The following is a 15,123-nucleotide window of genomic DNA, read 5'->3' on the forward strand; positions in this document are numbered from 1 at the left end:
GAAGACACAAAAACAAATGCAGATGTACTCAGCTACCTCATCTTCGACAAAGGAGCTCACCATCCTCAGTGGAGGAAAGATAGCCTCTTTAATAAATGGTGTTGGAAAAACTGGATATCAACCTGTCACAGATTAAAATTAGACCCTTATCTTTCGCCATGCACTAAATTAAAATCCAAATGGATTAAAGATCTAAATATTAAAACAGAAACATTAAACTTGCTGGAAAGTAAGTTAGGCAGAACTCTGGCAGACATTGGTATAGGAAAAGACTTTATGAACAAATCCTCAGTAGCACGGGAACTAGCAGAAAGAATCAACAACTGGGATCTCATCTTACTAAAAAGCTTCTGTACCTGCAAATAAATTCTAATCACTGAAGTTCATCGCTTTGATTGAGATATTAGATTATCATCAGGTCCATACTTTTTCCTACTTACCTTCTCTGAGATCTTTGGTAGTCACACACTAATTCAAATGAATCACTCCAGATTTAAGTGCAAAATGAGTTTGGCAATAGCTACAAGCTTCTGGATTTATGAAGATGCTTCACTATGATGCTCTCCAGTGGGCCTAACTTTATAACTCATATCAGTCATCATGAGTCATGCTTGTCAGTGTGAGCCACTCAGACCCTGCATGAATAATCAGCGTTATGCACATTAGGGAGGTCAAGTTGTGAAAGTTAACGCGATTGATACTGTCATCCTCATGAAAGCAGTGAGGTTCTTACAACTATTCTTGGAGGAGACAGGGAGAGTATTTCCTGCTCAGATAGTTAAAATTATCCTCTTATGAATAAATGACAAAGTTTTGAGTCTATACATTAAGCTGGGAATGAAACGTACTGGTAAATACTTCAGGATTGATTTCAAGGTCACTTCACTAAAACAGATTTCCCAGGGGAATAAAATGTCAATGTACTGGCCTGAAGAAAATGTTGAGATAGAAAATGTGTTTACATTCCTCATGCGCTCTTAATTAGCATCTTATTATAGAGAACATTTTAATTTCAAGTTCATATTTCATATAGGACTCATAAATACCATGAAATTATTTCATAGCTTGCCCTGAAAAAGTGAAAAGCAGTGGTTTTTGTTCTTTCTATTTAAATGATGAGTTAGTTTTTAATTGCAAACTTACAGGCATAGAAGAGCACCCATTTATTTCCTCAAAATTTTGTAGGTCAGAAGTCCAGCTCAACGTGACCAGGTTCTTTGTTTGGAAGATAACAAAGCTGAAATGAAACCATCTGGGTTCTGGGAAAAATCCAATTCTATGCTTATTCTTAGAATAGGCAGAATTTAACTCTTTGCTGTTGTAGGACATGGGCTGTTTCCTTACTTGCTATGAGTCAGGGCCATTCAGCTCACAGAGGCCACGCACACTCCTCATATGTGGCCCCCTTCACCATCACGGTCAGCAGCAATGAGTCAAATGCTTTCCATGCTTTGCATTTGGGAGTGTCATCTTTTGTGACCAAGCAACAAAAACTCTACTTTTAAAGGGTTCTACTGGTTAAATATGGTCTACATGGCTTACAATACTTATTTTAGGGTCAAATGATCTGGAAAGCTACACGTGAAAAATCCCTTTAGAACATTTCCTACACTACTCTTCGCTTGCTTGCATAACTGAGAGAAAATGTATGTGTGTGTGTGTGTGTGTGTGTGTGTGTGTGTACCGGAGATGGACTCATGGAATCTTCTAAAGTTCCCACTTATTACATATTACATGTAGTGTTGTAGAAAATGAAAATTTAATATCTTCTGCAACTATGTATCTAAACTAAATTGATAGTTCCCTATGTAACTCGCTAGTAACATATGATCCTTTTAAGTATCGAAGGTCGGGATTTCGCTTTGCTCTGTTTTTATTTATTCTACTTGTTTGCAAATTCAGTTACTTATTCTCTTGATTCCCAAAGCTAACGCTTATTGATTTTGTTTATCTTTTTAAAACTAACTATGGTTTATTCATTATTTCTGTTGTCTGTCTGTATCCTGTCTCATTGTTCCAGTTCTTTCTAATCTGTGCTATCTCATTCCTTCCACTCGCTTTGGGCTAATGGAATCTTTGTAATCTAGTTTACGTGCAAACTCAGACTATTGATTTGAAAATTTTTCTTTTCTCATATAGGTGTCTCAAAGCTATACATTTCTGTCTAATCACTGATTTAACTGAATCCAACAAATTCTACATTGTGCTTTCTTTTTCATTAAAATAATATTTTTTCCAGTACTGGAGATTAAAACCAGGGTATTTACACTGAATTTTTTTTTTTTTAATTTTAAGACAGAATCTCACTAAATCGCTAAATTTCCCAGGCTGAATTCAGATGTGTGATCCTCCTGTGTTAGCCTCCCAGACTGCTATGAATATCAGAATGTACTGCCACACCAGGCTTGCATGAAAATATTTTTAATTTACCTTGTGGTCAAGTCTTTGACTTATGAATTACTTAGAAATATGTATTTTTGCCAATTTTTTATACTTTTACTGATTTCTCTCTCTTTTTTTTTTTTTTTTTTTGTACTGGGGATGGAACTTGGGTCCTCACACTTGCAAGGCAGGTGGCAGAAATACTGATCTAAATCCCTGGCCCTACTGATTTCTAATTTGATTCAAGTAAGTTCACTTTAATTCATCTCTACTTCCTTTTTTTTTTTTTTCTGATGCTGAGGACCAAACCCAGTGCCTTGTAAATACTAGGCAACTGTTCTAAAGCTGAACTACATCCTCATCTTTTTTAAAAAAATTATTTTAAATTTATTAATATTTGACTTATGGCCCAGTATATAATGTCTTCTAAAGAATGTTCTTGGTAAAAGAATATGTAATCGATTCTTCTTGCATGAAGTGAGATGTAAGTCTGAGTTGTCAGTTTAGTCAGCAGTGTTCGTCAGATCTGCTTTATCCTTTCCAATTGTCTTTGCAGTGTTCCATTAGTTTTTCAGATTTAAGATGTAAATTTTTCAATGCTTATTATTTAATTACCTATTTTTCTTTCCAATTTGCTTTATTTTTGTCCTACTTATTTAGGTGCCATATTGCTAAGTGATACACATTCATAATTGTTATAGCTTCATGATATAGTGGCCCTTTTATCATTAGATAATTTTCCTTTTTATTGTTGGTAATATTCATAATGTTTATTTTGTCTGATATGAGAATAGCCAATCCAATTCGTTTATTGTTATTTATATATAGATTATTTTTGTCCTTTTTCTTTCTACCTATTTGTGTCTTTGGACATTTTCTGGGGCTCTTCTACAGAGGAGCAGAGAGTAGGACCTTGATTTATTTATCCAGCTTGACAATCTTTGTCATTAGATAAGAAAGCTGAGCCAATTTGTATTTAATGTTATTGTTGCTATAATTGAGTTTAAATTTGTCCTTTTATATTTTCTCATGTCCTTTTATTAATTTCCCTGTTCCTTGACATTTGATTTATTTTTTGCTAAGAAAAAATTTTAGTTTGACATGTCAATACATCTTGATATATTTGCTTTACTTTATCAGCAACTTACCTAACAGTGGCTTATCGCAAACTGTTCTTACTAACAGTAATTTAGAGGGCTGAGGATTTAGTTCAGTGGCACTGCACTTGCTTTGCAAGCGCAAGGTCCTCAATTCAATCCCCAGTACCTCGGAAAAAATAAAAGAAAAAAAATAGTAGTTTAGTTCTTATAAATTAGAGAAGATTTGTTGCAATATTACTTTATTTCTTCTCCCCTCCATTGTGTAGCAGCTTTTATATACATCTTTAAATGTTTTAAACCAACAAATTTTGCTTTATAAAATTATATTCCTTTAAAAGTTGAGAGAATGAAATAAAAACTATGTATCTCTATAGGTTTTCGTATTTACCACTTGCTATAATTTTCATGCTCTCAATGCATTTCAGTTGCATTCTAGTTTCATTTCCTTTCAGCCTAAATAACTTCCTTTAATATTTATGATGAGACAGCTCCACTGCTAACAAATTATTTCTGTCTATGTTTACCTTGGAAGGTCTTTATTGTGACTTCATTTATGAAGGACAAGTGTGCTGGAACTAGAATTCCCCATTAGCTGAGGGGCTTTTATTTTTTTCCTTTGCACACTGTATCATGCCACCCAGCAAAAAAGCCAGTAATTGTACTACCATTCCTTCTTCTTTAGCTGTGTTCAAGACTTTGTTTTTCAAAAGTTTGTGTGTGAAGCATGTATGTCTATGTACATCTTCTTGGAGACTCTCAAACCCCTTAGAACTACACGTTAATGCACTTCATCAAATTTTGAAAGTTGTTGACCATTGTTTCTCTTACCATTTTTCCGCCCCGCCTTCTCCTCCTCTTTTCCTGGTATTCTCATTCACAAACACTGGTACACTTAATGACTTACTCACTTTGACTCTGTTCATTTTTTGAGCATTTTTTCTTTCTCCTCTCTGAATTAGATCATGTTTATTGATCTCTCTACATCTTCATTGATTCTTCTAACATCTCCAATCTGTCACTGAGCCTCTCTAGTAAAGTTCTCATTTGAGTTACTCTACTATTCAAATGTAGATTTCCCACTTCTATAAAGATTTAACTCTGTAAGGCCTCTCATTATTGAACAAGTGCCATGAGACTGCCATCCAATTCTTTAAACTTTTTCTTTTAGTTATTTGAATATAACAGATCCCCTGCCATCCTTATCCTTAAATTCAAAATTTTGGTCAACTCATTGATGGTCTTTCATTGCTTCTTCTTTGTTTTCCTAATTATGGGTGCCACTTTCAATTTCTTTTCCTTTCTCATAAACTTTATTGGCAACTAGGCATTTTAATAATGTGTAGACTCGTTAGATTTTGAAATTTCTACCTTGATAGTCATAGTGGTTGCTCTTTTTAAAATTGCTTTCCTGGACTAAATGTGATGAATACATCTCACAATGTGTGACTACTAATGTTTATTCTCAGGATTTTAAACAATGTTTTCAATTTGTTTTAACTTTTAAGAATGTCTTCTTGTGGGCCACTGGATCTGCAGGGATTAAAAGCCAGGCTGGTATTGATCATAGACTACACTCAAACACTTAATATAAGAAAATATTTCACATACATTCCAAGGATCAGTTTGCTGTTTGAGGAGCACATTGAAAAGTTAGTTTTTAGTTGAATCCCAGGTTTTATTTTTTTTTTATTTTATTCCCAGTATCTTATTAGTTCTTCAGATTTAGGAAGTAAATTTCCGGGCCCTCTTGTGTCCTATCTGTGAATGCACACAGCCTCCTAGACTACCTGTTCTTTGTGAGAAGTCTGAGCTTTCTTGTCAGTCAGTCCCACGGATCAGTTTACAGAGATGTGCAGTTAGTCAGGGATGTGTAGAAAGCTTATCAAGCCCTCCTATAGCGATCTCATTTCCTAGACCTCGCTGTTAAATTCCATCTAGGTCACTTGTCTTTAGCTGACTGCAGCCAGGATGACGACCTCAGGCTAGCTGAGCTGTTGGCTTTCCCTGGTGACTTGCCAACAAGATCACTGCTTTCAGTGACAGCACCGCTGAGCAACAGGTTTGTCTCCTATTCCAAATCAAGAAAGCCACCATTAGTAATGAAACTTCCTGTTTTTCTGTCCTTCATCACCATGATAAAATTACAGTAACATTCAAAGTAGTAGGAGGAAAGTGAAGAGCTCTGAGAAAAAAAAAAAACCCAGATCCCTATTTTTCAAACCCGAAGTTCAGCAGTTCTTCATAAATTAACACTTCTTACCTGTATGTATTACCAAAGGGAACATTTCCAGAGTTATGAAATGGTTGTTTAGTTTTTAAAAGTCTGCCCAGTTCTATAGTTATTTTTCATTTTTTTGCTTCATTTTGTTTATGCAGTGCTGGGGATCGACCCCGGGGCCTCACTGCCTGCTAGGCAAGAGCTTTGCCACAGTTACAACCCAAGTGCTGTAGTTACCTTCCGAGATTCACTGACCTCTGCTGAATGTCACACTAAAAGTTCACCTGTGGCATGACTTTTGTTTTAAGGTCAGGGCTAAGATCAAGGGCTATCTTCTATCCCTGTTTTTAAAGTGAAGTACTGCTAGGTCTGCTATGTCTCTGGTTTGTCTTCAATTAAATGAGATTCTGAGAGGAAGCAATTTCCGGTTTCATTACCCAGTTAAATGAGAACAACTCAATGGCCAAAGCAAGTACCAATTAGCTAAATAAAAAGTTCAAGCTGTGAATTTATCTTCAGGGCAAACTGCGATGAAATGATTTGAAGGGCAGCTGTGGGAGGCAAAGTATGCAACCGGAACAACATGGACAGGTTGGCAGGCAGGCTGAAAGTGCCCACTTTGTTCTTCTCTTGCATATTATGGAAGTAAAGATAGGAAAATTAGAGCATATATGTATAATCATGTGTGTGATTTAGATCAATAACTAGAATATATTGAATCAATAATCTACTTGGTTTTAGCTTGGATTAAATGCAGGTCATTGATTTAATTTGAATAAGTTGCACAGATATGTAGATTTCATTTATGGAAGTGATCATGTGTAATCCTATTAACTGGGGATATAACATGTTTAAGATGCTGTCCTTAAGCATATCTGACATCCTTTTACCATAATAAAAATGATGCCTTGTAAAAAGGAAAGAAAATTATGTGATTATTAAGAAAATTAAATACTTATAATAATTCAGTCTTTATGAAATGGAAAACGATTAAAGCTGGGAGGGCTGGGCATTTAGCTCAGTGGCACCATGCCTGCCTTGCAAGCACAAGGTCCTGAGTTAGATCCCCGGTAACACCAAAAATAAATAAATAAATAAATAAATAAAAGTTAGGGACAAAAAGCAATTTTTAAAATCTTATTACTACCAAAAAATTACCAAAGATGGGGTGAAATTACATGCTCTTCCTGTATGATGGCAAAAGAATCAATTTCTACAGTCACTTTGGAGAGCAACTCAGATTTTCTGAAGTTTTTAAAGGCAATCATGCATTCCAATAATTCTGTTTCATCCAGCAAGACAGAGCATGTCAATAAAAATAAATGCACTACAGATAAATCTATGAAAGCAGATTAATAATAAGTGAAAAAGGCAAAGTAAAGAAAGATGTTTAGGATGTTAACATTTATATAATTTTAAATAAGAATTATTTTTTGTAAGTTAAAGTTTGGTATCATAAAATGCAGGAACATATGCAAAATTCATAATAAAGCCTAACTAACTCTGGGAAGGACCTAAGAAAAATATAGTACTGACAAGTTGAAAGTAGTTTTTATATCAGTCAAGAAAATTTTGTAAATTTGGAAATTCACAGAAAAATATAAAATAATACAACAATTGGCATAAATCTCCATGTATACTTGTTTCTAAAATATCTAACTTTTAAAAATGTAGTAATGTTGAAAACAAATGAAACTACACAGCAACCATTGCCCTTTGTCATACCAGTTCAAATTATTAACTAATAATACCAATTAATAGATTTTTGACTTACTGCCTTAAAGTCTATGAGCAGATATTCAAAAAGTTCATGTATACCACTTCCATCGCATTTTATATTAACATATATTTTATATTTTACCATGTAACTATTTAGGGCACTCCATATTACACAAAAGGCATTTTCAGAAAGAGCCAGTTCTTACAAAGTATGATTCATTTCACCTTAAAAAGAAACATGCCTTCACAAGCCTTTAGCAGGTTACAGGTTTCTCTTATTTCTCCAATATTGCTAAATAAAATACTGCCCTACAACTAGTGCCCTCTCTGGCACAGTGTGCTTCTAAAGGCCATCTCTCATCAAGGTCCACCTTTCCTAGGTCATCTCTATTCCTTCCCGGTGTTGTAACCTGAAAAACAAAATTCAAAAGTTGAAAAGGCAATTTAAACACTTTGGATAGGTTAAATAATAGCTTTTTACATCTTAAGAATGGTTGTTTTAAGTGATGTGTGTAGGAGTTGAGAGGCTTCTGTTAAACTCTGGATTTCTAATTTAAGAACCTGAGCAAATCTGGGAATTTGTATTTAGAATAGGGATGCACATCTAACAAAATATTTAGGACAGCATTTATAACTAAGCTACTTCAATTCTTCAGTGGAAAAAAACAGGAGAGAAATATACAAATGTAATGAATATAAAATTATAGGGTTACACTGGCATGCTTGTAATAGAAGAAAGAGAAATTACAAGTAAATGGACAATGTGATCTATAATATTGACTGTCACTTAAATAATTACTTTTATATTCTTTAGCCACTTATTCCACCTCTATTAGAAGACACTTCTCATGTTACTGTTAATATGAACCACTTCCTTTCACATATCCAGAAACATTTTCTTCTCTCCTATCTCAAATAATAGATGAAGAAGTCATATTCAAATTTTCATAAAAATTCTCAACCTGACCAAGTATAGCAGTCAGAATCTTCTGGCACAATTTACAAAAGACTGTAATCCATCGCCACCTTGCAGACTAATTATAATCTGTATGGGTGGTGTTGTTTCTTTTAGGCTCACTTAGTTGCACGGCAGAAGCATTTGCTACATACTGTCTAGCCAGGTGCTCCCCCACATGTCAGAGCCCACCTGCAGTTTGGCAGTGCTCCTGGAGGAGCTCTGGCCAAGAGACTGGGGGTTGGGATATGAGTCCATTCCAGACTGAAGCATTTAAAAACTAATGTACAACTCTTCTTCTTTCCCTTTTCTTTTGTGGGAACAGTGGAACCCATTTGTCGAGATGGCAAAGCCAGAAAACTAAAACAGCTTTGATCTCTTCATCTACCCTTCGAAGGTTTCCTAATTGAAGACTCTATGTTACGTTTTATGTGTTAAATTGCAAGAATTTCAGGTTTGATGTCTTAGCAGAACTAGTCTCGAAGTGTAGAAACAAACCCAAACTGGCAGAAATAGAAGAGGATTTGTACTCAGGACATAAATAGATTGAAATTAGAAGTGGAAATCATTAGCCCTTGAAAGAAAACTATTTCCAAATCAGTTTTTTTTTCACTACATTTATTTCAAGACCCATATAGAAAACTCTGAAATGCTGTAATTGGCCTATTTCCACAAATTTAGCTGTCATTTCCATATACTTTATGGTCATTGATATATAAGCATAATAAGCAGACTGTACTCCTTGGTTACTCTGTACCAGTACTTGAAGGAGTTTATAATGGCCCACTGCTGAGAAAAGGAATAACAAGAGGGAATGGGCAATTTCAAAGTAGAAAAGAAAAATGCATGCCAAGATAATGCCACTCTTCACATAAATTCTAATCCAGTTTTTCTGTGACAAATTCATTTACACATTCCAGATTTAGAGTGAAGATATCTACTCTTCTAACGATAGGTCATCCTCAAAGGTCCTCAGCCAGAAACTAGAAGGTTCAAAATGTGATATCAAAAAATACTTTAACAGTCTCAGTCTCCTGCTCTTCTGCATTTACATGTGGATTGGTAATTGGTAAGATTAAATGTGGTTCAGAAATAATTTGGGAAAAAATAAAGGGTAGAAAACCAAGTAGTATATTAGAGTAAGTTTTTCTTATTTATTATTTGCCTTACAAAACTACAAAAAGACGTGTTTTAATGTTTCTATAATCATTTAAGAACAACTAACATTAAAAATAAGTATATCCTAGACTGGCGATTTAACTCAGTGGTGCCATCACCTGCCTTGCAAGCTCAAGGTCCTGAGTTCAAACCCTGGTACCAAAAGAAAAATTAAAAGAAGTATGTCCACTAACATCAAACATGAAGTTTGTGTTGAGGTCTGTATCTGAAAATAGCTATTCAACAGTTTTCTGTCTTACACGGTTCCCTGATATAAATCCTACCTATAGATGTTTTAGAATTCAATAAATATTTTAAAACAAGTGAAGCTTTCTTTTAGATTTCCAAATTGTTGTCCTGTGTGATCTGTTACATTTCATTTTGACTCAGACCAAAATTTTCCAAATAGAATCACATGGATTTTCTTTTTTCTAATTTATACATTTTGAGCATTTTGAATAAAAGAAGATAGAAAGGGCCTGGGGATTTAGCTCAGTGGTACCGCACCTGTCTTGCAAACACAAGGTCCTGACTTCTACCCCAGTATCAAAAACACAGAAAACAAGAGAGAAAAATGAAACAACAATTAGAGTTTAAAACATACTCTTTTTGATGAAAAAGGAAATTAAAAAATGGAAAGACATCCCTTGTTCCTGGGTAGGAAGAACAAATATAGTCAAAATGGCAATAATTTCAAAACTGTTAAACAAATTCAATGCAATCCCAATCGAAATCCCAACAGTATATTTCCCAGAACTAGAAAAAAGAATCCAGAAATTCATTTGGAACCAGAAGAGACCTAGAATAGCAAAAGCCATTCTGGGGCACAGAGACATGGCAGGGTGTACCACAGTCCCCAATTTGAAACTACAGTACAAAGCCACTGTGATAAGAGCAGCATGGTACTGGCAAATAAACAGACCTGAGGATCAGTGGAATAGATTAGAAGATACAGAAACAACTCCAGACATGCTCAGCTACCTCATTTTTGACAAAGGGGCCAACCATTGTCACTAGAGAAGAGATAGTCTCTTTAATAAATGGAGCTGGAAAAACTGGATTTCAACCTGCCAAAAATTAAAACTAGACCCTTATCTTTCACCATGCACTAAACTAAAATGCAAGTGGATTAAAGATATAAATATTACAACAGAAACACTAAACTTTTTAAATAAGTCAGGTAGAACTCTTCAAGACAATGGCATAGGAAAACATTTATGAGCAAATCCTCAGTAGCATGGGAAATAGCACAAAGAATCAACAATTGGGATCTCATCTTATTAAAAAGCTTTTGCACTGCAAGAGAAACCACCAACAGAGCTAACAGACAACCTACAATGTGGGAAGAAAATTTTTACCAGCTGTTCCTCAGACAAATGTCTACTATCCAGAATATATAATGAACTCAAGAAAATTAGACCCCCCAATTTAAAAACCCAACTAAAAAATGGGCATTTGCAATGAACATACATTTCTCAAACAAAGAAGTAAAAGCAGCAGATAAACATGAAAAGATGTTCAACATCACTGGTCATTTGAGAGATACAAATGAAAACAATACTGAGATTCCACCTCACCCCACAAAGAATGGCTGCTATGAAGAATTCAACTAATAGCAAATGTTGGTGAAAGGAACCCTTCTCCATTATTGGTGGGGGTGCAGACTTGTGCTACCACTGTGGAAATCAATATGAAAATACCTCAAACAACTAGAAGTAAAAGTTCCATTTGACCCAGCTATTCCCCTGCTGGGTATCTGGCCAAAAGAATTAAAAGAATCATATCACAGTGGTATATGCTCACCCATATTTAGAGCAGCACAGTTTGTAATAGCTAAAGCTTGGAAACAGCCTAATTGCCCATCAACTGGAGACTGGATAAAAGAGATTTTTTTTTTAATAAAATGGAGTACTACTCAGCCATAGTGAAGAAAAAACTAGAGACATTTATAACTAAGTGGATGCACATTGAGTGAAATTAATAGGACACACATATGTAAATACTGAATAGTTCCTCTGATGTGATAAACTAAAAGTATAAATAAGAATCAAAATGTATAATTTATATTGTGTGATAGGAAAAAAGGTCTAAAGGTGTAGGGGAAGTGGGGAGTAGGGGAAAGGTATTTGGGCAAAAGAAAAAATAAGAGAAAAGAAAGAAATGGAAAAAAAGTCTTTGTAAATAGGGAAGGGTAGAGGGGGTGAAAGGAGGCCAGGGGAATGGTGAAAAAATAAGAACCAAGATACATCATGTAAAGGTAAAAGATCCCAATGATGAATGTAATTGTATTGTTAAAATGTACCAATAAAGAAAAAAAAAGAACATACTCTTTTCAATTACTAAATTGTGCTCCAAAAATTTGAGAATGATTGTCAATCTATTGAGTGACAAAGTTCATGTATTTTTATTAACAATGCTCATGTTGATTATTTTTAATTTATTTCAATAAAATTATATCATAAATATTTTGAGAATTTTAATATGTAGTCATCAGAAAGAAGATATTTCCTTGTATGGTAAAAATCACTCTAAAGACTAGTCATACTTGTCCTTTTAGCAAGGACAAAATGCATACAATCAATAGGATATGTTGAAATAAAAAGATCTTTGAGATTTCTGCCAAGCTCAATTCTACAAACTGAGTTTGCTGATATGAAGAAGGCAATACAAAAATCACAATTCATATAGTTAACATTCTTCACTATTTTGGCTTTCACTACTAGTACCATTAATTAACACTCTACTACAATCCTCCACTTCTGGGTCTCACTGTCCCAAGCCAGGTCCTAATCCCACTGCTTTTCAACCCTGATCTGCAATGACTGTTTCTGCAAATACCACTCGTAATGCTTACTGTTAGCTACAAAGACTTAGGATTCTTCCAAACGTTCTGTAAGAAGATATTTTCTGTTAAGTAGAATATTTCTTACAATACATGGAGGCATAGCATTATCTTTCCATTGGCACCAAAACTGACAACATCATCCTTTCAGAGTGATGTTTTCCTCTACTGATGAAGCGTCATCATATTCACAAGAAATTGAACAAGGACAAATTCAAGTGCTACCATTTTGTCAAGCTCTCTGCTCTTCTTATCAACACCAATACCTAGAAGAAACCCTGTCCTCCAGGAGCTCTCTTGTTAAATGATGAACAGATTGCATCTTATTCATTGCCTTCCTGGTCAAGAAAGTAGGTATAGATCAAGCTTCCTCCAGCATAAAACCATGTTTTCCTTTCTCCCATATAATAATTTGGCCTGCCATGCTTCTAAAGAAGTCCTTACAATGCCCTCATTATCTATTACACAAAAATTCAAGTTTAAAATATTTATGAATTATTGTAATTTGGTGTGTTTTCCAATGTCATCACAATTTTCAAATGTAAAATTTTTGTGAATCTATTTTTAGCTCATATTGTGTTTACTATGGTTTTTTAAGGATTACATGAAGTAGTATATAAAAAGGATTGTATGTTAAGCATCACCTAATGTACTAGACACAAAATATTTACTGTCATAAGCATTAGTTATTATTAGCCCAATTACTTCTCTATTTGTAATGTTATAGTCCATATATTATAAATTATATTTCTGTTAATATCTAATCCCTTTACCTCAATGATATTTGGCCAAACAAAATGATTCCATTAGTTTATATTTATGTTTTTTAAACATAATAATATGTCTATTATAATATTTCTAGCCTCTAGAAGTATGAGAAAATAAATATGTAAAATAAAAATTTAAAATATTAAATATTTTTATTAAAATAATTAAATTTTTTTAATATTTAAAATAAATATTTATTTAAGCCACCCACTCTGTGTTATTTTGTTGTGGCACACCCTGAAAACTAGTACAGATGAGGTCTGGCAATCCATGTTTTAAGGAATATGACAGTTATAAATTAGGAAATGGTATAAATTCATTAAAAAAATCACAATTGTTTTCAATTTAAAATGACAAACTTATCCATTTAATTACACATTCAAGTTCATTCTTCTTGAACACCAAATTTTAAAAATTCTCCCCTATTCAAGATTATATTTTAATTTATATTTCTTCAACTGATTTGTTTTCAGCTGTTTTGTTTGTCGAGATATAAGCAACATTGTGAATTAAACTATATCTCATTTGAACTGGAAAACAAAATCTCAGTTATAACAATGTGCTCTGTTTTATATCTAGATGACCCCCAGAAGCCTCATGTGCTCGTAGGTGGGGTTTTGGGGAGGTGACCGGATTATGGGGGCATGATACTTATCCGTGGATTATTTCACGGGAGTTTATAGCTAAGGGAGGAGAAGCCTGCGTGGAGGAGGTGGGTCAACGGGGGCACGGCCTGGAAGTGCGTCCCTCCCTCCCTCCATCCTTCCTTTCTCATTGCTCCTTGTTTATCATGCCATGAACAAATATCCTCTGCCATGCCCTCTTGCCTTGGTACCTTGGCTTGCAGCCAGCTGACTTAAGGACTGAAACATCTGCAGACTATGAGCTAAATTAACTTCTCCTTTAAATTATAGGTGTAACTATTGTGTCTCATTGAGGAGAAAGTAACTAAAACAGATTTTGTTGCCAGAAATTGGGTCCTTGCTGTGACTACTTGACCATATGGTTCAGAAGCCTTTGGGACTGGTTCCTAAGACGAGTTTGGAAAGGTTTGGAGAGGCTGGCTAGGGAAACAGCCCTACGGTGCTGTGAACTGAGCTTGATAGAAGACTCTAATCAGAGCGTAAAAGACCAAAATATTGATTTTTTTTTTTTTAAGTAGAAGGAAAAGACCAGGTTCAGGATTTGTTTGGTTGGGAGCAGGACTGCAGTGGCAGGTGAATGCCAAGCCATGGGTATTATACTCTGGCAGAAAATTTGTCTGCATTTTGCTCCTGTCCTGAGGCTTTGGGAGATTGATATTCAGAGCAGTGGACTAGTTAATCTGGTAGAGGAAATATCAAGGAAATCAAAGGTTGATGCTGTGGCATGGTTACTGTTGTGGACGTTTAGCTAGCTCTACCTTGAGAATCAAAAGCAAACATCAAAGCTGAATGATTTAAAAAGTTTTATTTTGGCCAGAAATGAAGCTCAGGTTAAGTTAGGACTGGCAAAGTTGGAACAAAGAGCTTGATTGCTGAAAAGACTAGCACTAAAAAGATGAAAGCTTAAATATCGCATAGTTTCTCTTATATGAGAAACCCAAATTATAAAGAGCAAAGTAAATGATAGATAATACAAAGTAATGAGGCTTTTCTCAAATGGGAAAGGAATCAAGAGATGGGAAAGGGGTGAAACAAGGAATTAAGATGTATTATGCACATGTATCTACTCCACATAAGCAATGTAAATGTTACGTATTGCAAATATGTATGTGTATATATATATATATATATATTTCCCTATTTAAAAAGTTATGTAGTTTACAACGGTATATAATTGGAAAACTGCTTCAAAGAATCCCAATAAATGCCAAGACTCCTCTCGTAGCACACTCAATGGTGCAAGGCTGAAAGACTGCTTTGAAACTAGAGCCCCAGGGAACTCTGCTCCAGAAGGGATAGCCAGGGAATTGTTTCCTAGGATCCAGTTTTCTTTGCTC

The 15,123-nt window shown here is 34.7% G+C and overlaps 2 long non-coding RNA genes across 3 annotated transcripts in view; both read right to left on the bottom strand.

Moving 5' to 3' along the window:
* LOC104868668 overlaps window positions 1-3,637 on the bottom strand; it is a 22,617-nt gene extending 18,980 nt beyond the window's left edge. For both annotated transcript variants that reach the window (XR_782064.1, XR_782065.1), the window contains exon 1: window positions 3,531-3,637. This is a non-coding gene — a long non-coding RNA (uncharacterized LOC104868668). The remainder of the gene's footprint in view (window positions 1-3,530) is intronic.
* Window positions 3,638-7,665: 4,028 nt separating this feature from the next.
* LOC104868670 overlaps window positions 7,666-15,123 on the bottom strand; it is a 57,845-nt gene continuing 50,387 nt past the window's right edge. Inside the window, exon 4 of the long non-coding RNA XR_782066.1 lies at window positions 7,666-7,829. This is a non-coding gene — a long non-coding RNA (uncharacterized LOC104868670). The remainder of the gene's footprint in view (window positions 7,830-15,123) is intronic.

This window comes from Fukomys damarensis, unplaced genomic scaffold (assembly GCF_012274545.1).
Source record: "Fukomys damarensis isolate Sample0158 unplaced genomic scaffold, DMR_v1.0_HiC HiC_scaffold_17, whole genome shotgun sequence".
Taxonomy (NCBI): Eukaryota; Metazoa; Chordata; class Mammalia; order Rodentia; family Bathyergidae; genus Fukomys; species Fukomys damarensis.